This window comes from Wyeomyia smithii, unplaced genomic scaffold (genome assembly GCF_029784165.1).
Source record: "Wyeomyia smithii strain HCP4-BCI-WySm-NY-G18 unplaced genomic scaffold, ASM2978416v1 HiC_scaffold_260, whole genome shotgun sequence".
In the NCBI taxonomy this organism is placed as follows: Eukaryota; Metazoa; Arthropoda; class Insecta; order Diptera; family Culicidae; genus Wyeomyia; species Wyeomyia smithii.
Genome location: NW_026599157.1, coordinates 10,001 through 11,505, shown reverse-complemented (window position 1 = coordinate 11,505; position 1,505 = coordinate 10,001).

Sequence of the window (1,505 nt, the reverse complement as noted above, 5' to 3'; positions counted from 1 at the left end):
GTGTGAGCGATAGCCTTCTTTTCGGCAATAGCAAAAGTGCTGAGAACTTTGCGGTGGGTACCGGTGAATGGAAAATGTGTTCCAGCGTAGTAGGCGTGAAAAAATAAAACATGGTATCCTTGCACTGTGAGCTTCAATCTCTCCAGTAAACGACAATGATTTTCAATGCATGGGAAACACACCGGCCTCAGGGTGTTGGAGATGGTAAACATTAACACATTTTCCGTCTGGTTAATGAACAGTAGTTGGGAACAAAAAAAAAAAATTAAAAAAAATAAAACAAACGTAAATTGTTCTGGCCCGCGGGTTACGATCCACCACGAAAGGCTAAAGCCGTACTCTACGAGCCGGCTACAGCGGTACGATGACGATGCTCGACCATCGCGCGCGCTAGCGGAGTCATACACCGCAGACCGGCTGTTGGTTCGCTAGTGTCGGCCACCACGATGCTCACCGTTCAGCATACGGGCCAAGCGGAACCGTACACTGCGAGCCGGCTACATCGGTACGATGACGATGCTCGACCATCGCGCGCGCTAGCGGAGTCATACACCGCAGACCGGCTGTTGGTTCGCTAGTGTCGGCCACCACGATGCTCACCGATCAGCATACGGGCCAAGCGGAACCGTACACTGCGAGCCGGCTACATCGGTACGATGACGATGCTCGACCATCGCGCGCGCTAGCGGAGTCATACACCGCAGACCGGCTGTTGGCTCGCACACTGATGCATGGTAGGGTGACGGTCGACCATGCAATGCCGTGCTAGCCGGTCCGTACACTACGGTTCGGTCTGTGGGCGCAGTATGAGGGGGCAAAGCGTGTGTCGAATTCTGTTATTATTATACATTTTCGTATCTATAGGAGGGTGTCTGAGTCTGAGGTTGGTACGGAAAAGTACTTCTCACTGACACGGTGTGTGCATACACAGGTAGGGTGGCATGCGGCCTGCTGCATCTACCTCTGTTGGGCGTACACAGAGCGACGACGGTGCTAGGTGTGATGTGTGTGGCGTGGCTGTGGCTGGCTGGCTGGCTGGCTGGCTGGCTGGCTGGCTGGCTGGCTGGCGGGTAGTCAATCAGCCAGTTCGCTCGCTTACACTCCGCTTACCCGCTCTGCCGCTGGTAGTGGCTGGCTGGTTGGCTGGCTGTGACTGGCTGGTGGGGAGGAGACAGACAGGCGTGCGCGTGTTGTCTGTGAGTGGCAGCCGCAGTTCACCGCCCGGTGTGGCGGTGTGTTGTGGTCTCACAAGTGCTGCGCGCGAAGAGGGAGAAGCATGAATGTTATACGGCTACCACGTTACGGGTGTAGCGGCAGTAGCATGTATTATGACCCCAGTTTAGAAAATACCGACACACCGTGTGTGGGTGTTTAGAGAGAGCGCCAAGCGGGAATCTTTTGACGAGTGTTATGCTTCCGGCTATATATGCGCGGCGGCGTCGATGGTAGGCGGCGGCGGACAGTTCGGCGTTTGGTCTCTTCGCTGTTTGCTGTCCACCGCATAC